Below are 21806 nucleotides of genomic sequence, written 5' to 3'. Positions count from 1 at the left end.
TACACAGATATGTGAACAGATGATTTCCAGAATAATTTTTAAAGATATTTAAAGAATGCTTAAACACATATTCGTTATTCAGAGTAAAGTTTGTGGTACTTTATTTATTTATTTTTTTTATTTTTTATTTTTTTTACATATATTCACCTAAACGTCACTCTAATGTTAAGATGTCTGAATGTTTGTCATCAGTATATTTCTGCCAAAAAAAGTAACCTGAGTTTTTTATACATTTATTTAAAGATCAAAAGAAATTTGCCCTTGGATGATTTAATCACGCTTGGTCTATTCTCAGCTAACAATTTATGGTTCCCAGAATGTTTTCAGTTGGTTAATTTTTCTTTACGATAATAGAACATTCCCTTTAGGGTAAGAAAATATTCCCTAAACATACTTTTTATCCAGTGGAAAGGTCATTTTTTTATTACCAATAAAGAACCCTACAAATAACATTTCCAGAATACCCTTGTTTTGTTCTTAGGAAACAAATACTAAAACAGTGCTAAAACACAGTCTGTTTTAAACCCAAAGATAGAAAAAGAAATTCTAATAGCTAACTAGACATATGTGCTAGAAAACATATCATGCTTTGTTTTATCTAGTTCAGAGGTGGCAAAACTTTGGAAATATTGATGGTCCATTTGAGTATTAGTAGACTGTCTGCTTAATGTCTGTTGATACTACTCCCTCAAAAGACATTTAAATATAAGAAACTTTACAAGTACATGTCAACTTACACAAACCCTAAAACTAACCCCCACCTAACAGTCTACTTATAATCTAATGAGAATTAGTTGACACGTAGATTCAGTGTAACTTATATTCAACAAACGGACCATCAAAATAAAGTGTTACCCAAACTTTTTCTTATGAAGGGCCAACTTAACTTGATTGAGACTATTGGGTGAAAGGTAAATGTCATTGCTATCTGTAATTTCCTAATTTATTTAATAATGTTTAAAAAAAGACTTTAAAAACTTGCTTTAAAATGATTTTTTTGATTTAATAATGAACTTATTACAATAAAAACAAAATCTCATTTATAACAGAATTATAATAGTTTTTGTCTTGATTTGCTGATGTCTTCTGCATAGTCCTCTGTCGATCGAGTGACAGTATTTACATTTTTAAAAAGTCATTCATTTACAACATTTAATTGAAACATGTCATTTCAGTTTGCTTTTTCTTTTTGTAGCTCAGCAATAAAACAAACAAAAAAAAGTTACATCAAATTAGAAATATTGACCTCTATGTGAAAGGCATTCACCCCAACCCTCTCCATTTTACTCACTTCTCCTCTCAGATGGGATGGTGGGCCAAATTAAAGGTTACAGTAGACCAACTTTGGCCCAGAGGCCTTACATTGGACACCTCTGATCTAGTTGTTAAAGATAGCATTTAATTAATTTACTTTAAAAAGTACCATATTAATCAATACATATTTTGCTTATGTTGAATGGTATCAACAAATAAAGTACTTAATACCATTCAAAGTGTATCAGGCACTTAGCGTATTATGACGCGTTCTAAAAACATGTACAATATTTATGTCATATTTATGGATGCAAATGTCAACCAGAAGAAATCTCATAGATATATTGTAGATGAGCAAATAAATGCTCTAAAACATATGTCTTCTCGATGTAAACACAAAGCATCAAATAGATATATGTGCTATGTACAAAAGTACAAAAGTATAAATTTGTCATTTGGATTTTAAGCCTTCAAATGAACAAAACTTTTCCTGTACAGTACATTTTTTGTGTGGTCAAAAGGCCATCAGTGTGCGGATGCCAAAGTTTTGACATCAAATAGATTTCCAATTTTTAAATGTTTTTTTTTTTTAATCAATGTTAATTTGACATTGGTTTGACATCAAGGTCTCAGCTGAGGTATTTGACCCAGCGTTGGGTTAAAACAACCCGCTGTTTTTTTGACAGTTCTACAATACGATTCATTAAACATCTCTTCTGACATGCTTAAAGAGGTAGAAGACAAAAAGAAGGTCAGACAAGTTTAAAGTGCCACAAGGGTGACTAAACGACCACATTTTCATTACTGGTTGAACAATTAACTTAGCACTGTCCTAGAAATGTCAAAGGAAGCAAATCTTAAACTTACAGGCTAGAGAGCGAATAAGCCAAGATAGGCATAGACCAATTACTTATTGCCATCCGTAAAACAGCATATCAGCCAGGAGCCATTATTCACATGCTGTATGGTGGTGAATCTCTGTGAAATGCACAAGGGCACGGGAACAAGCAATTGATCCCGGTTGGCTGAAAACGAGACGGCGGCTCATACCTGTAAATCTCTGGCCGTCACATTCGACGAGGATGTGAGCATGTCTCTTGTACAGTACAGATAAGATAAATGGTGACAATAACCTCATCGGCGAGGAGTTTTTCCTCACTCATGTCCATTATTAAAATGAGAAACATTGGTGGAGATTGTTTATGTGAAAGGTGAGGGCTGATTTGCTTTTATAAATCTCTACAGAAAGTCTATGAGGTGACAAAAAAACATTATTAGGTCTGAAGAACAGATGTTGCATGAAGTGGTTGGACTCCACCTTTAGTGCTTTTCAGGCACTACTCATTAGAAATACAGCTGCTTTTCCAAACATACGCTTGATTAGCGTAGACGTCGCTGGTGTTGCTGAAAGGCTTCAGGCATGAGTTGCTTAACAGTTGATGTCTGCTGACAGTTTCTGCTGAGGCTGCCAAGAAGCAGCAGAGCTTTGAGAAGATACGAACTAACAGGATGAAAACAGTCTCTTCACAATAGGTGACATCTATTGTAGTCTTAGCAATGGTACTGTATAGTTTAATGGTAAACATGCAGGGATGAAATGATGGTGGCCATGTTGTATTATAAAGGACAAAAGTTCATTCATTAATTTTCCTGCAGCTTAGTCCATTATATTTCAGGGGTCGCCACAGTGGAATGAACCGCCTGCTGTTCCGGCATATGTTTTAGGCAGTGGATGCCCTACCATCTGCAACCCAGTACCGGGAAACACCCATACATACTCTCATTCACACACACACTCATACTCTATGACCTATTCACTTATACTGCATGTATTTGGACTGTGGGGGAAACCGAAGCACCCAGGGGAAACCCACAAACTCATGCAAACTCCACATAGAAATGCCAGCTGTCCCAACCGGGACTCAAACCAACGATCCTCTTGCTGTAAGGCAACAGTGCTAACCACTGAGCCACCATGCCACCCCAGGACAAAAGTGAAATGTTAATAATTAAACAGTATTAAAGACAGCAAAATATCAGAGTTGTTCATTCTTAAGTGATCACTTTGCCTGACATCTGTGTAGAGTTGATTTTAAACAAAACATCAGAGTATATAAGCATAATAACTAGAAATTTTTGGCTATTTATTTGAGTCATTAGAGAATGAAGAAAAATACTGTCATTTAGAGCATTTTTGTTTTGTTTTGTTCTTCAGAAAACGATGGTCAGAATAGTAATTTTTCAGTTGTTGTGATTAAGTATCTGGGTTATAGTGGCAATTCATACAAATTGGAGTTCAGTCGTACAAAAAATATACGATTTTAAAAGGAGGCACCAAACCCTACCCCTAAATAAAACCGTGATTGGGGGTTATAAATCGCAATAAAATGAACGAATCGGTAACACTTTACAATAACAGTACATAAATATGGATGTATTAATATGTAAACTAATCATTACTTCCTTATGAATTAATGATGAGCTAATGCCTGCGCTAATCATAACTTTAACTAGTCACTTGAGTTCATGTGTGAATAATGACTACCTTAATTACTTGTTAGTAATGTTGTTTGTTAATGAATGTATAACTTTTTGATTAATTTAACCATCATACCCACATGATGTGAATTAGCATGACTTTACTTGTAGAAGCATATCACCATTAACCCATTCTTAACTACTCATGAAGTCCTTATGCACAGTACGTTTACACTGAATAACAATGGAAATGTGTTCTGTCAACATCAACAGTTTAAACACAGGAGTTCATGAGTAGCTAAGGATGAGTTGACAGTGATGTGTCCCTCCAAGTAAAGTCATGACATAATTATACATTAACAGCTTACATTTAGCTTAAACTTAAATGTTAATACAAAAATTAACAAACAATCATAACAAGTAATTAGGCTGTTATTCACACATTACCTCATGTGACTCATGTTGTAGTTATAATAAGTTCATGATTAGCGCACACCTTAACTAATCATTAATTCATAATAAAGTAATGTTTAGTTTACATATTAATACATCATTATTCATGTACAGTTATTGTAAAGTGTTACCAATGAATCAGATCGTACAAATTCAAACGGATAAGCCACATAATCAAAAAGTTAGCATTAGGCTATACCATTAAATATTGGTTTATTTATTAAACGCTACTGAAGTAAGACAAAAACCAACAAACAAAAATTATTGCTGTTGTGTTGTGTAAAAATGAAGTAGGTTACAGAATGAAACTTTAAAATCTGAACATTTTAAATTGGCCTTTTTAGGGCTATATATAAATATGATTAAATTATATAATTGACTTTGTGATTAAAAAAGGTCCATATAATAAAAACCTTGCTCAACCTCCAGTTTATTGCATAATCAACATGTCTAGAGTGGCATTAGTTTGGCAGTAGAAGGCTTTAATCCTGCTTAATATTAGTAAATCTTTACAAATACGCAACATTCCTCTTTTTAAGTCTTTGTAACTTTGAATTGCATTATAATACCTTCCACTTATCCTCAGTATTTGCCCTAAAATTACAACTGATAATACAAATGAATCAGTGATTTATTTAGCATAAATTTACCATTTCTGTTTTGCTCCATGATTGTTTATATGCCAGCCAGACAAACATGATTGTGAAATAAATGGCCATTTTAATGTCTGGCCCATATTAACCCTAGAGAAATGGTTTTAGTCTGCGTGGAAGGCTCATTCGTTTAATTCTCTTTAATACCCCACAGTCTGAGGTCGGCAGGTCAACCTGTAATAGTGTTTGTTTACCACACTTTAGCTCTTTATTGTATTATGGCAGGATTAAAATGAAATGAGAATTCAGAACTGCTCACATGACTCTCTATAACGATGGGTTTAGAGGTCAAAAGAAGAGATTTCCAACTCCCTGCACACTATTTAAGCATGACGTTGTGATCTGGACTAGAGAACCATGAAAATAAAGAAAAAAGCACTATGTTTATATATATGTATATATATATATATATATATATAAATATATATATATATATATATATATATATATATATATATATATATATATATATATATATATATACATACATACATACATACATACATACACACACACACACAAAAAAACACTTTTTTTCAAACATTCTGTGAGTCATTTGGCTGTGTGCACACACTCCTCTCATGTGACTGGCAGCTGGTTTGATTAATAAGATAAAGAATTACTCATGAATGTGCTAGATATGTGATTTCTGAGCTTACGTAACTCACATCACACCAGGAGGCTCGGATTATGTTTCAGTGAATGTGTGGGTTGAGAGGTTGATGTTAGATCTTCTTGCACAGCTTTGCATGTACACAACATAAAAGCAACAAATCTGTCATTTTGATATATGAAGAAACCTACAGTACATGACCTACGTGACAGAGGAGAATTTTGGTTAAATACTATATGTGTTTTTATAAGTTAGAGCTGAACAATTCATTTATTTAACAAGTGTCATGTGTAATTAGCAATCAAATACATATTAAGATTATTTCTGTTCAAATATCTTTAAAAAAATCATGAACAGTTATTTATTTGTGAGTGTAAGGTGGCAATTATACATATAAATTTGCTGTCCATATATCAAAGCTTTGTTGAGATACAGCCTCAGATGCAGTTTGGCATCATGCCATAAATTTTGTTGGCATCGAGTAAAAAATAATTTCGGCAAAAAAATGGCCAGTCTAGTGGCAATAGAGCAAAAGCAAAGCAATCATTATAATTTTTGACCACAAGGTTCAATACAAGGATGCAAAACCTTTTTGAGTTAATATGATTGTATCAAAGATGTGTTTTGCAAAAATCGTTCAGAAGATATAGCATTGTAAGACAAAGTTCAATTTACGCAATGTCCAATATGTTAAAATTTGATATAATTCAATTTTCTGCCCTAAATCTAAATAGATCAGCCTTGTACAGCATGGGGGAGATAAATGAAAATAAATGCCAGAGGGCTTTATTTTAATGATCTACGTAGGTGCAAAGTCTAAGGCGCATGGCACAAAAGCATTAAGGCTGTGTCCGAATCCACTTTTGCTATTTTAGGATGGAAAAATAAGTTTTGCACCCTGGCGCATGGTCTAACAGGGTTGTCCTTATTTTCTTAATGAGTTATGGGTGTAATTTGAGCATAATGTGCATTTAACCAAGCAGAGTTTTGTCTGCCATTACCTTTAAGGGTCAGTTTTTATCACGCCATGGTGCATTTGCTATTTACATTACGGGCTTCTTAATTGGATAAACTGAATGCTTCTAGAAAACAGTTAAACAGACCATCTGCAGCGCGAGGACATTCAGCCTCTTTACTTCACACCTTTACTTTCGTGGAGTAAGGAAACGATATACACACTCCACTAAAGACATCCATTAGCCTACAAAATTAATTTAGTTTGTTAAGCACAAAGATATGTTTTAAAACTATTTCAAAATATAATTCTAATTTCCAGCAAACAGATAAATAAACAATAATCACAAACTACGGTCAAAAAACTAAGTTATATCTAAAAACAAAGTCTTATTCTTATGCCCCATATGGTGATTCATACATCTCCAAAACAAGCAAGCAAGAAAAGTTAATTAAACTGGGTGGTAAAACTGCTGTTTTGACTATGACACCAAAATGTAATTTTAGAGGAAACTTCCTGAAGCACACACTGATACTCAATTAACCAAATCAAATTAAACCCTTGTGCACTCAGCGGAGTGTCATCTCCATTTCGTGATTCCTGTTTATTTTACTAGACACAAATCTTTCAGGGGTGTAATTTTCCTCCCACTAAATTCTCAATTGATTCTGTTCGGTGGCTGTGAAGCATCAGATATACTTCAAACAACAGAATTTGTGAAAAACACAAATTGTGGACATGGCTAATGAAGCTGAACAAATGAATCCAGAAGTCTTTCCTCAATGATCAATTAGAAGATTATACTTTTTATCGGTTATTGCTCTGGGCAAGCATGATGGCCAAAGCGGCGCCACTTACAGACACCCCAAAACACAAGGGTTTGAGTGTGATTGAGAACAGAACTTACAGTGCATCCTGTGTTAAAGGATGCAGACTTTTAGTTACTGGTAATTCTAAATAATTGGTTGACATTTGCAAATAACATGATGTGACGCTGCATGTCATAAGCATTAAAAATCACATTTTTGATTAAAGGAAATGTAGTTACTGGTAATGTCCGGGATGCATTAAAGCTGTAGAAGGAAAATGAATCATAATTATATTTATATAAATAGAACGTATGACTCACAGCTAAAGCAAAAATTTTATTTTTAGACATTTACTAAATCTGACATTTTTAGCACACTCAGCTAAACGTGTATTATAACATAAAATACATTGTAAAATGAACAAATTTGATTATTTTTAAAAACTTTATTTACTGTTTCTGTTTTAATGTCAACTTTAAGCAACTGTAACCATTTACTTCAGTCAATCAGATGTCACATCCCCGGCTCATTCCTGCTCACTCAATAAACATTCTCTCTCATACCACCTCCATCCAACCCCGTGAACCTTAACCAGACTACTAATCATTTGCACCTGTTTCCCATTACCCTACACAGCAAATTCATCTGAGTTAAATTCTCGGTGTTGAAGCATTTCAGAGTAAAGTGTTGACGTTAAAGAGTTAGATTTTGATAAATGAATATAATAAGAGTTAGAATTGATTTTATTCAGTGCGAAATAAAGGAGTTAAGTTTTCAACACTTGGTGGTGTTATTTCCAACATCCGGGAATTCATGCAGCCCCAGTCACTGAAGAATTTTCCAGACGCCATTTTCCATCTGAGGTTTAGAACAGCAACTGGTGAGTCAAACTACCTAAATGTTGGTATTTTACTGACTTTCTTTAAGGAAATACAGTTGTAAACATATTGTTAAGTTAATAACTTTACAATGGAGTGACAATTTTAAACTTCTGCGGTTCATTCATGGTCGTTTGTGTATCTAGCTTAACTGCATTACTATTCACTTCTTTTCAAGAATGTTTTTATATATGCTCACGCATACATAGTGCATAAAAACATCAAATGTACATGTTCAATACATTTCTTTTACGCTTAATGCCATTTTGTGCGTTGTTACCCATTTGTAAAATAAAATCGACACTTCTCCTTTAATTCGAAGCAAACTAGCGAGGGAATCCCCGGAGCAGCCTAGCCTACTCTGCCCGGATGCTAACGGCAACACAGGACGGTTTCCATTCGCTCTGGAGAGTTTCTAAAACATATCTGGTGAGTAAATGAACATATGCTTACTTGTAAAAGGCTTCCTGACTAAAACATATGATTGTTTGTTATTCGTGTACGTTAATTTGGTTATTTTAAACACCGCGGCCCTTTTAAACTGGTTCATTCGTGGCCGTCCATATAACTTACCGTTGGTCCATATACTCGCGTGATAACGTACGCTTGAATTATATTAAGCGTTGACAACCATTAAAGTCGGAATGTTAACATTAATGTCTTTAAATGACCGCGTTTGCACTTTCTCAGACATTTAAGGTTACAGAAGTCTCCCGGAAGTTGCGGGACTAACGTTAACGTTATCCCGCAAATGCACAGAGACTCCCAGATGCCCAAGTAGATGCCCGCAAATGAATGATAATCTCCCGGAAATCGCGCGTCTCCCGGCCGGTCATTAAACACTTTGCACACCCCTCTCCACCGCATCCCTCCCAGTTCTTCAGGTACGTCGCGCGCAAGTCACCCCCACCGCTCTTTAGGTACGTCGCGCGCAACTCATCCCATTGCTCTTCAGGTTCTCATCTCTCCCGCTACCTCCCGCAAATCAACTCTGTATCCCCCGAAAATTACTTTTCCCAACTCGGGATGTCTGACGTTAGTAAGTTAGGCTATTTATGTAGTCAGGAACATCTTAGTCAAGCTTTTTCTCCCGCATGATATTGTGCTTAAAACTATAGGCTAAACTTAGCATGTACTGTACACAACATTTCCGTTTTATTAAAGACAATTTAGTGCGTTGTAAACAGCCACCTGTCTGTAAAATTAATCAACTGATTCATATTTGAGCAGCCTAATGATGATACAGGTTTGATTTGTAGATTTATTATCAATAATCAACATCTGAATCAAAAGATATCTGGAAAAGTGTGAGGCATACTTTGTGATGTTCATCTCTCTTTTTTATCTGAAGGTTATGCATATGTGTTAGATACTAATTTTTTGTTGTTTTTTTAACAGCCACAGTTCTCTATACAATAACACAAGACCCTGTGACGGTGGCTGATTAGAGACGGATGGTGTATTTCCAGAGTTGGTGAAATGACCAAGCACACCTTCTTGGTCATATGTGGTGATAATAATGAAGGTATGTTTGATAAAGTTCTGTATTTGTTTCACAATAAGCTGAGAGGGTATTAGAGCGTTAGAGAATAACAAATGACATGAAGGTGATAAGTTTTGTATTGTGGGTGAACTGTTACTTAAATAATCTTTTGCTCTTTACTTTGCACTTTTCCTCTTCTGCTTATCCTAATATTTTAGATTATATTTGGACCTGAAACATCTGCTAGACTCCAGTAAAGGTGGCTTCAATACTGGACCTGAAAGGGCCTAACAAGTTAAATCTGGTAAAGAAACATGCACGCGCGCACACATGCACGCACACGCTTACAGAAAACTGTTTATGAAGTTTATAAATATTTTTTACACTGTGGCCAATATTTTGGGGAAGTCAGCATCACTAAATGATATAAAAGATTTTAAGCTCCTCTAAAATTTGCTCCAAGTGTTGTGTTAAATTCAGGATTCTGGACAGACAGCTGCCTGTTTTTTTCAGTTCTAGTCATAGTGGTTAACCTAATTGTTTTTGGAGATCCAACAGTGATGTATGTGTTTTTTCTACTTTTCCATATCCTGTCACCTCAACCAGCTGGGAGAGTCAAGTTGTGGATCATCATGAAGATTTTCAAAAAGTGAGTTTAGATTTCTTGAATGTTTTATTTACTTTAAATGTTCTTTTAAATATATCATAGAATTTGATTGCAATTTGTTTTTAAACATTTTTCTTAGCCATGCTGGAGTCTTGAAGAGTTCTTAGAAGAGCATCACCCTATATCCGTGCATCAGGAACCACCAGACGAGTGATCAGCAGCTACTACTGTACATCGTCATGGATAAAAAGGTCATCCTGTGGCTGGGAAGCACTTCATTCACAGGACATGCTTTATGAGATTTCCTAGCTCCAGTTTGTTTTCACACAAGTTTACAGCATTTATACCTTCATCTAAACTGCTGTGTTTGATATGGAGGACCAAGGAAACACCCGAAGTGAAAGATTTGCACGCCAAGTTGTTTAAAATGTAATTTCACAAGAAAACTATGAGTTCAGAAGTAAACTATGAGTGACGCTATATTGAACTTTCAAATTGCTCAGATAACACATCAAGTTTGGACCAAGGGACTGAAAGCCTTTTTGAGCACTGGTCATACATATTTTGTTGATACTGTCTGTACTAATAAAACATTTAAAGCATATTTGACATTGTTGCATTTTAAAAACTGAATGAATTGTTGAAGTGGTGAATGTTTTCAAATAAAATGTTTTTTCGTTTGTAATTTACAGTCTATTTGACCTTTTTACCATATTTACACTCAAAAGAGTTGAATAAAATAACAATATATTACACCAGGCGGTGTTAAATATAGTTGCATTTTTTAACTCTGCCCAGAGTTAAAATTAACCCTTACTTCGGTGTCAATGTGCCAACCCTTTTGAAAGTGTTGATTTAACTCTGCTTTGAGTGGACCCCATGAGACACTTTCAAAGTGTTGAAATTAACACCCATAGAGTTGTTTTGGGTCCCCATATTTTGCTGTGTAGACACTATATATACCTTCTTAATTCGCTCATCGGCTTTTATTGAAGTCAGATGATTGTCTTCACCTTTGTGCAGGCGTCTTCTCACCTTCTTCCATGGATGTCCCTTATGAGTCTTCCAGTCCTTCATACTAATCAAGGGAAGTGATTACTCTTATTTGATGTTTACTAGAGGATCTACTATCACTCTGATGAACTGTGTGCTTGTACTCACCTACGGATTAATTATCTGCTCTCTGACACTTCTCTCCAATCTAGTGGAAGGCTTACACATGTGCAGAGTTCACTAGAGATCCACTGTCACCTTGATGAACTGTATCTAAGTATCCTCCTGTAGAGAGTAAGGAGAGCGAACAGTCTAAGATCGAATGCTTACACTGGAGTAGTGTTTGTCCGACTATTCACTGCCCATCTTGATTAACTGTGTATGTGAGTATCACCTGTAGTGAGTGATGAGAGCAAACACTTTGTGAGATAAATGCTTACACGAGTTGTTTGTCTATCCACTACCAATCTTGATGAACTATATCAGAGTATTCACCTGCAATGAGATTTAACACCCTGTGAGATCGAATTCTACATCACTGAGACTCCCATTGCTGTGTTTGAAGATCATAAAAGCAAATACACAACCCTTTAAAATCCCTTTGTAATTAGTGACCTCGTTTTGAATAAAACTTGTGAAAAGATAACCACTGTCTTGTCTATACCAGCTTGGCATCAGAATAGTTTAAACTTATAAAAATAAAATGTTAAACAAACTGTTAAATGTAAGCCTCTTTGTGTTTAGCAAAACGGCACATCATATTCCAGCAAACAGCAAAACAATTTTTTTGTATTTTCACATCATACTTTAATTGCAGCAGCCATAATACATATTATTATATAATACTTATTTTAATTGTGCAGTGGCATTATTTGTCCCTTATCCTGAATGTGTTTTGTTCCTGTTAATCATCGGCATCAGAAGATCTGGAACACTCTCAATGGTAAATTTAACTGAAGTGTACTGTTCCTCTTAAATCACATAATGAGAGTGAATGGCAACAGGAACAATTACTTGTGCCAACCATCAAAAATGAATTCTGCACTCAATTAAACCAAAGCCCCAAAATCTTCCAGGAACATGTCAGTGAACTGATCTGACAAGTCTAGTTTGCCAGCAGAGATTTGCTTTTTTTTTCCCATTACTTCAGTATCTGGCACCATTATACTTAAAACCCACACTAATCGCTAAAACTGACAGAAATGGGCTTACATTTTAATAACTTGCATATAAAATGAAATTAAAATGTCATTTCAGTCAAAGTTGTTTAAAACATTCTTTCTAATGGTCATGGCAACTGCTTTCACACTCTTTAACTCAAAACCTTTGTTTTGTTTTGTTGTAATCAGCTTTTTTTGACTCCCACACATGCCTGTTACCATCTGTTGGGAAATATCAGCATGGAAAGTGAGCAATTCTCAATTGTTTATTGTAGATTTGGCTGAGCAACCGCATGCATGTAATCCACATTTTGACCCTGTTTATACCATGCATATTACAGTAAGATGTTTTGTTAATCTGAACACAAGTAATGCAAAATACGAGTGTAATGACAATGATAAAGAAACCATGTGATTGGACGATGGTTCCCAGTGATTTGGTTTAAAAGGGTAATAGAAGGGGACCAAGAACAGATCCCTGAGGTTCCTCAGTGACCATCTGATGAGCTTTGGATGAGTATCATTCATTTATTTATTTTCTTTTAGTCCCTTTATTAATTAGGGGTTACCACAGCAGAATGAACTGCCTACTTATCCAGCATATGTTTTACACAGCAGATGCCCTTCTAGTTGCAACCCAACACAGGAAAACACCCATAAACTCTTGTATTCACACTCATACACTATGGCTGATTTAGCTTATTCAATTTACCTATAGCGCATGTATTGGACTGTGGGGGAAACCAGAGCACCCGGAGGAAACCCACGCCAACAGGGGAGAACATGCAAAATCCACACAGAAATGCCAGCTGACCCAGACAAGGTTCTAACCAGCAACCTTCTTGCTGTGAGGCGATCGTGCTACCTACTGTGCCACCATGAATCTTACTATAAATTATTTTCTGCTGTAAAAATCCTCTAAAAAATGCTCTAATTTTAATTAAGATTTTAAGAAGTTAATTTGGTGCAGGAAATAAAAAGGAACATTAATCAATAACAGTTGCAGGTTATTAATTCCACTATGATTGTTCTTTTAAAAATTAGTAGAGGAGAAAAATCTAAAAGACACAACAATGGGCAATCATTATATCTCCTTTGTGCCAGAGTGCAAAATAGAAACCCTTTGCAGACAAAGAATCTAGCCTTTCAGTATCCGCCATGCACTGGAGTGAGTTTTGTGAAGACTGAAAACCAACAAGTTATAGCATCACTGCTACTGTATACCTGATTGTCAATGCACACTCTTCAATAGGTGCAGGGTATTTTCTTGGTTGAGGAATCAATTTCAGATGCTCTTTCTGCTTGAAAAAGTGCAGCCATTCTCACAGTCTTTTTTCCTTTGTAATAATCATATTCTTGACAGGCCTTTCTAAGAAATTCAAGCAAAAGTCTCTTGCTGAACATTAAAAAGGTATTTTGAGAAATGTAGCAGTGCAATTTTTGCCCATACAATGGAGTATAGTGGACTTCATTGTGCGTGTATCTTCAATGTTGAAAAGAGTCACAAAATTGAGGCACAAAATAATTTTCCAGAAATGTCTCATCCCTGAAACTTGCTGGTGCAATGGTCTTTCTAACCTGATCCAGTATGCTGGGTCCCTAAAATATTATAGTATTTATAATATAATATTATATATAATATAATATTATAGTATTTTTTTTACTAGCACTTCTCATAACATGAAAGGATATGGAAAAATTAATTAATTCATTTTCTTGTTGGCTTAGTCCATTTATTAATCTTATTCATCTCTGGGAAACATCCACACACACATTCACACACTACAGACAATTTAGCCTATACCCAAATCACCTGTACCACGTCTTTGGAATTTGGGGGAAACTGGAGCACTCGGAGGAAACCCACGCGAATGTAGGGAGAACATGCAAACTCCACACAGAAACACCAACTGGGCCGAGGCTCGAACCAGCGACCTTCTTGCTGCGAGGAGGCAGCACTACCTACTGCTCCACTGCTTCACCCTATATGGAAAAATATGTAATATAATCTTATGACAGGACAGTGTTTGGAAATAAATAGCAAAAAAAGTCTCTGTCTGTTTAAATAAATCCCTCTGCTAAATGCATTTCGTTTCACAGTGTTTTTTTAATTAAAGCCCACAAAAGTCTGTGGATTATAGTGAATTAAGAGGCATTGTTAGACACGCCACGACAGTATATGGAAATGATTTATAACAAAAAATTGTCTTAGTCAGTTTGGATAAATGTTTCTGCTAAATGCATAAATGTAAATTTGTTTCCCAGTGTTTTTTTCATTAAAGCAATAACCCACAAAGTTGGTTAAGAAGCTGTGCATTATAGTGAATTATTAACAGATTAAGAGCAATGTTATGGTGACACAACAGTATATATATATATATATATATATATATATATATATATATATATATATATATATATATATATATATATATATATATATTTTTTTTTTTTTTTTTTTTTTTTAAAGCAACAAAAAAGGCTCTGGATTGTTGTGAATGTAACAGCTACAGTAAGGGTCGTTGCTATACATGACATGGTAGCCTTTGGATCATATCATTATCCAGGCCCATTGCCAACCTATTAAAATGGGGTGGTTCTTTTATCTCAAAAAGTGGACCTATTTGCAGTTATTCGCGGTTTGAATACTGCATTTTATTGACTAATTTGTGCTGAATTAGCTTGTCGGAGGGTTATCATTACCACACTTTTTTATTTGTCAGAGCTATCATGCTATTTTTTTATTTACAAAAATATATGTTTGTTTACAAATGTGCATTTAAACTATATGTTATTACAGTTTTATATATAATGTAATGAGATTAGAAATATGAAAAAGTTTTTTATTTAGTTATTTATTTTTAAATGCTAATTTATTATCATCCATCATAAAATACAAACAAACAACAACAAAAAATTTAGATTTGTTTTTTTTTTTAAATCTAGCCTATAGTGAAATAACAAACTGGCCAGCTCACTTCCTCAGTCAGAATTTGTCCTTTTAAATAATAAAAGCCTTCTTTTATTAGTTATTTTATTGGTTATTCTTCTTAAAGACTTCTTCCATTGGTTATTTTCACAATTTATGATGGCATACTGTCAAAAATGGGACAAATGAGCTCATATAGGGGCTAAAAAAAACATAAAAAAACATATCTTTTTCACTCTTTGATTGGAGAAATGCCTCTACTAAATGCGTAACTTTGTTTCCCAGTGTTATTTTTGAAAATTAAAGCAACACTCCACAGGAAGCTGTGGATTACAGTGAATTAATAACAGTCAAGGGGCATTGTTGGATATGACACAGATCTTTTGAAACAGTTATTCACAAATTGACCCAAATATAATGTAATGATTTAATGATAATAAAAGTTGTGGCATCAACAAAGAGTATTTCTGAGCAACACAGACTCAGGTCACAGGTGTATTTTGTAGAGCAACTTTGAATGCAGCTCAACCAATCAGAATTAAGGACTAGAATCCAATTTCAAGATTTTCTTTTACGTTCACAGAAGAACTAAATGCATGCACGTTTAGAATGTAAGTTTAAGATTACATCATACAGACCACTTTTGCTTTTGTTCAGCGGTAATCATTGCATAAATAAAATGTGCGTTGCACAATTGGATGCCAATCAAAAATTGGCTTGCTATTGCAAGTAAGTATTGCACAGATTGAGTTAAGGAAGGGTCAAACCTTCACATTCAATTGGTAGTCATTTTCTGCAAACTGCTGTGGTAGAGCTGCTCCAGGCGGAAACAGCTGTGTGATTATATCACACTAACTGAACCATGCTAGTCTTAAAAAAAGACATTGGCAAACAAAGACAAAAATTAATTTAGCATTCTTGAGTGTGGGGCAGATGATCCCAGGTTTGAGCTCTACTCTTGGTAGATCAGGAGCCTTTTTTAGTAACAAAATATGACACTGCCAGGAGGGCAAAAAAGTTGTGTTAGTATTGGGAATTAAGATATAAAGGTGTTTGGAAAGTCTTTTTATATATAATTATAATGGTAACAGGGTCATGAACACAAAATACTTGCCCTCACAGGTGCGTAGAGACGGAAATTCTGATGTAAAAATAAATCCATATTTAACTCTAGTTCCTCATCAGCATTACTCATTCATGCATGAGTGAAATATATATATTATATATGTGTGTGTAGGGGTCATTACACGTCTGGGCTTTGTACTTCTTTGACATGAAGATGGTCAATAAGCACTTTGAAATACTGTCTATTCCAGTACTGTAGAGGTATTCTAGATAACCGAAATCCAGTAATTATACAGTTGTCATTCATTTATTCATTTTCCTTCGGCTTAATCTCTTATTTATTAGCCACAGCGGAATGAACAGCCAACTATTCCAGCATATGTTTTAAGCAGCGGATGCCCTTCCAGCCACAACCCAGTACTGCGAAACACCAATACACTGGAGCACCCAGAAGAAACCCACACAAACACAGGGAGAACATGCAAACTCCACACAGAAAATGGCAACTAGCCAAGCCAAGACTCAAACCGCTGACCTCCTTGCTTCGAGGCGGCAATGCTAACCACTGAGCCACCGTGCCACCTATTATACAGTTGTCATAATTAAAAAAAATATTCTGTTTATACAGCATTATATTTATCCTCTAAGTCATATATTCAAACACAATCACTAAAAAAATACTGTTTGGTTTGTCATTTCAGCCTATTCTGAGGGATTCTATGAAGGCCATCCGAGATTTCCTTTCGTTTTCCAAAACTGCATTTGCTATCTAACACAGCAAGCGAAAGTTTAGGCAACTTGCCAGAAATTCTCACACACTGACCCCGGGCTGTAACACATGGACAGTGATTCCAGTTTGAACCCAAAAAAAAAAAAGCGTTCACCCACTCATAATTAGAAGCGGTGTGAGCGTTGCTACGTCAGAAACAAAGCAGTGTTGTCTTACAAAACACTCAGCTCGAACCACTGACTCACGGACACACCTTTTAATAGGCAGTAATTTCTGGATAATACACAGCAAAATAACCCAACCAAACTCAACAACCAACCCAACCCAAACCTAACCCAACCAAACACTTCTACTGAAAGTGATCAATTCATTAGGATGTCTTAATGAATCCAAATTCATTGTGCATCCATGCATACTGTACAACAATTGCACTTCTGAATATTCTCTACTCTAAAACTGTCTGTTCCCCACAGCTCCTCAAAATGCTTGAGAAGATATGTGCTCCTTTAGGGCCAATACATTTGCATATTCAATTTGCATTTTAAAGCTGCACTTGGTAAGTGTATTACAAACTAAACTAACTTTCACTAATTTATGAGAACATACAGTTTCAGCGGGAGAACTTTTAGAGGAGAAGTTCATTCAGGAGCTAATTTCACAAAACAACAACATAGTTTGTCATATATGGTCACAAGTTGTTAAACAATTGTGTTTTCAGAATCCATAATTTCAACAAACATTAACAAACAGAATTTATGCTAGCTGACAAAACTATAGCGTCAATCCCAGTTTTAAGAGAAACAAATAATATCTTAGTTGATCATTTGAAAAAGTGGCAGACGGTAGACTTTTCCTATGAATCATCAGTTGAATTGCATCCCAATCATCACAAATACTGCAGAAGATCCATTGGAACCCGCATGGACCCAAGATTCTCACAGAAATCAGTCAAGTTTGGTGAAGAAAAAATCATGGTTTGGGGTTACATTCAGTATGGGGTATTTCTGTAAAGTGACAAGACTTCTGTCTAAGCAAAGTCAGATCTGACTGTCCTAATTAAATGATTAAAAATCAATGCATGACCATATTTTATTTTGATAAAATAAGCATAATCTAGAGGCCTTTGCCTTTCACATATGCCACTTCTGAAACCAAACGATGAACTAGAAGTCAAGTTATTATTTGTTGTTCCTAAAACTTGTATAGGTGACGAGACTTAAGTGTAAAATACTGTATATTGCAAACTGTACTTCTTGCATCAAATAAGCAACTTCCATTAAGTTAAATTGGAATGTATTCAGAAAGAATATTTTGGAAAATCCTCTGGGATATGCTGAGATCTTAGAAAATTACAGCACTCACTTTAGTGCAGTGCATCACTTTAACAAAAACAGTCCTTTTAAAATGTTCTCCAAGCCTTTGAAGAGCACTTCAGAGCACTTGCATGATAAGCACTATTTCGATTTACTCTGCATCTATATGAAGAAATGTTGCACTCATTAATTAGTATTTACAAGATTTAAGGTCTATTTAAAAAAAAAAAAAAAAACTTAGGGTTATATCTTTTAAATGCTGAGATGTGCAGAATGGAGCCTTTTAGTAGAGTGATGGAAAAATCCATATATAAATCACAGTCTTTCTCATTCTCTTTTTGTTCACAACCCAATTAAAACTCTTTCTGCTCCATTCAACCATCCAAATGAGCATGGCCAAGAAAAAAAGAAAAAGAAAACGCTGACCTTACAGGGTGTCAAACAAAGGGCATTTGCCATCTGACATCCATACGAGAGCTCTGTTCTCTATCTTCGCCAGCCCTGAAGGATAAGACAGAAGTGAATGGAGCATAAACAAAACCTAAACATGAAGTAAACACCAGATACCAATATGCTTGAACTGGAAACCATTATGATCTTGCATAACCGCATGACCATTAAACAATCTGATTCATAAATGAGGGGTGTGATAGAGTTGCCCAAAAATGTTTTGAGAATGGGTTGGCTTAAGTCATTTCCTGATTAAATGGCAAGATGAACCAGTGAGCCTCGCTCTATGAAGAGACACTTCTGTTTCGGCCTAATGAATGGGAAAATTATAAACAAACACAAAGACTCCTGTTGAGGCCTCAATGTCAACTGAATTCACATCTCACTGATGGAATAATAAATAGATGTTCAGTGATCAGGCAAAACACAGCAGGTCAACAGGAATGAAAACCAAACGAAAGATAAGTGCAGATACAAATTGAGCTTAATATTATTTGGCAGTTATGTAGGATTGTTTACTCTTTACAAATGAATAAAAAGAGGATTGTTGTAGCTCCCCAGTTCATGCATAAATACAATTATTATAGGTCATGAACCAGATGTACCTGCATACTTTTATTTTAGTAATATGCTTATGCGGGGTAATGTAGTTTCTGGGTTGCATGTGAAAAAGGTTAATGAGCAATTCCAGCATTATGGATGTGACATTTACAGTAAAAACTCAAAACATCAATTCAAATAGAAAGTATACGTTAACATTATATTAAAACATCTCTTTATATTTTCCAAAATAACTAACTACAGAGTTATGGGATCAGAAAAATGTCAATCTGTAAACATTTTGATATTTTAAACGAGGAAAACAAACATGCTTTATGGATGTGACCAAAAAAGATAGCAAGTTTAAAGTAAACAGCATACTTTGTAGAAATGATGTTAATTAAACTGCTCAACCCAAAAGAAATAATGCTTGTCAAAAGGATAAGGTTGGCTCTCCATAAAACAAAAATGATTGATTTTATTTTATTTAACATTTTTTGCACTTATGCGGAAAAAGCTTAGATATGGATGTGATAAATGTGAAATTGGCACTTTTGGTGTGAATTTGGTGGAAATTTTGTAAATCAAATATAATTGTCTGAATACATTGTTTGAGTATTTTTTACAGTTCTGTAAAATTCAAGCTGCGATTGACACAGTGGCTTAGCACAGTTACCTAACAGCAAGAAGGTCACTGGTTTGATTCCTGGCTGGGTCAGTTGGCATTTCTGCATGGAGTTTGCGAGTTCTTCTCGTGTTCGCATAGTTTTCCTCCAGGTGCTTCGGTGTTCTGTTTATTTGTCCTACCTCTCATTCAAAAAGTAGGTATAGCACATTTTGATGATGCAATATGCAACCCATCAGATTTTGCTACCAGTGAAAATTTGAATGTGGAGTAGAGTGATATGAAGCTGTAATATCACATTAACCTAACTAATCCCTAACCCCAACCTCAGAACCATTCAAATAGAGTTGGTAGCATAATCTGATGGGTAGGATAAAATGTCAGGACACCAGTTTCCCCACACTAAGCATTTTCGTCCAAACCATCAAACAGACATCATCGAAGCACTGCCATTTTAGAGTGGAAGCAAACGGTCAGATTTTAATTAAAGATTATCAATACAAACTGTTTTTTTTTTTTTTAGTGGACTAACTTGTACAGATTACTCGTCCATTTTAAGACTAACAATGTTCACTGGCAAAATAAACATGGTAAACTAAGATTTCATGCTGGTTTGAAAGATTATGTATGACAGATACTTGCTAGATGAAGTTCATAGACATTTATTTTGTCTACACATGAAGTGTTTGAAGTTATTTTTGCTGCAGCAGTTTACATGAGACTAAAGCGAAATGGAAATCATATTTACACTGTCTGAATAATTCATCCTCATAGTGCACAATATGCCATTCAACATATAGAAAACAGTAATTGTGTGAACAGCTGACTGATTTCTGTCACAGCTATATACTACAGGGGTCTGGACACTTCAGAATCTAGAAAGCATTAGACTAGACAGAAAATCTGGTGAGAAGCTGAAGTGCAGAGGGATTTTGACATCTAAATTGATTATGTAATCAAAAAACCATATTACGGTTCACATAAATTTATTTTTTTTATTACTAAAGTGAACTTTAGACCGCTCCTCTGTCAACACAACATGCAAAGGTTAGTAGCCTTCGAATTTGTTTCTGCAATCTCAGCTTGCATCATAAAGGCTGCAACCATATGTCTTTTAGTGCAAATGCTCTTGAATGTGGAGAGACTGCATGGTGAGATCTGATAGGATGTCGTACCATCTTGTAAACGCCAACCTGATTTCCCCAAGTAGGACATGTTCTCAGATTATCATCTATGTTGATCCTGGAACAACATTACAATTAGCCAGTCTTTAATTAAGCGATACGATTTCAGTTTATGTTAAATTTAGGTTTACGGTTAGGTTTATAAACTTCTACATAATTTTGGGAATACCCCAATATTTTAGGGATTTTGGGAATTTACAGTTGTGGTTGGGTTTAGGGGTAGACAATAGGTATGGGTTAGATTTTCCAACAAAAATGATGTTCCAAATTAACATAGATGTTAATCCAGGATCCCATACTTGGCAAAACATGATGTGCATCTTGCAAGACGTGCTTTTAATAGGGTTTAAAAGATAACTAAGAAAAGTAATACCAAGTCCATCCATATTACCAGGAATCTAAAATAGTTCTCGGAAAGATATTTTTTTTATACAATAAGCAAATACACATTATATAATTACATTTTAGTTATTTTAAATGCCGAACTAGTAAAGATCATGTTCAAAGCTAATAGTTTATATGTTTCCTACAATGATAAATATATTAAAACTTTAGATATAGAAATAATAATTATTTAATATCTTAATATAATATTAATTTTTTAATATCTAATTGCCTATGGATTGCTAAGAGA

At 34.9% G+C, this 21806-nt stretch overlaps 1 long non-coding RNA gene across 1 annotated transcript; it reads left to right on the top strand.

The window, feature by feature from the left end:
- Positions 1 to 8032: 8032 nt before the first annotated feature.
- On the top strand, positions 8033 to 11822 carry LOC137487761 (uncharacterized). The gene is made up of 6 exons (XR_015509602.1): positions 8033 to 8095; positions 8416 to 8522; positions 9492 to 9618; positions 9795 to 9880; positions 10183 to 10225; positions 10323 to 11822. It is a non-coding gene; the product is annotated as an uncharacterized LOC137487761 (long non-coding RNA).
- Positions 11823 to 21806: the final 9984 nt, after the last annotated feature.

This window comes from Danio rerio, chromosome 15 (assembly GCF_052040795.2).
Source record: "Danio rerio strain M-AB ecotype USA chromosome 15, GRCz13ab, whole genome shotgun sequence".
Taxonomy (NCBI): domain Eukaryota; kingdom Metazoa; phylum Chordata; class Actinopteri; order Cypriniformes; family Danionidae; genus Danio; species Danio rerio.
The sequence above is the reverse complement of the archived record's forward strand: the minus strand, read 5'-3'. Positions and strand labels throughout refer to the sequence as shown.